Here is a 391-nt window from a genome sequence, read left to right on the forward strand (position 1 = left end):
CTCTGAGATCTTGGATACACGGTCCTCTCTTTCTATCTTATGGAAAAGGTAGGAAAAGTGGGGGTAACTAGCAGTCCAGAGGTATATAGTCAAAGGATACAATAGACAACTGTTGGGTGCATTCGGGATGACACTATTAGCGCTATTTGTGTCATTCTATCTTCATAGTTTATTAGAGATACAACAAAGATAGATGAACAAATAGCGCTATCAGCACTATCAGCGCTATTTGTTCATCTATCTTTATTGTATCTCTAATAAACTATGAAGATAGAATGACACAAATAGCGCTAATAGTGGCTGCTTTCCTTTTAGGAGACACAGTCGACACACTTGACACAAATCGACACACGTCGCTTTCCATTTACAATTTTGTTCAAACTCAGTCGAC

Source organism: Trachymyrmex cornetzi, unplaced genomic scaffold (genome assembly GCF_001594075.2).
Source record: "Trachymyrmex cornetzi isolate Tcor2-1 unplaced genomic scaffold, Tcor1.1 scaffold1061, whole genome shotgun sequence".
Classification (NCBI taxonomy): Eukaryota; Metazoa; Arthropoda; class Insecta; order Hymenoptera; family Formicidae; genus Trachymyrmex; species Trachymyrmex cornetzi.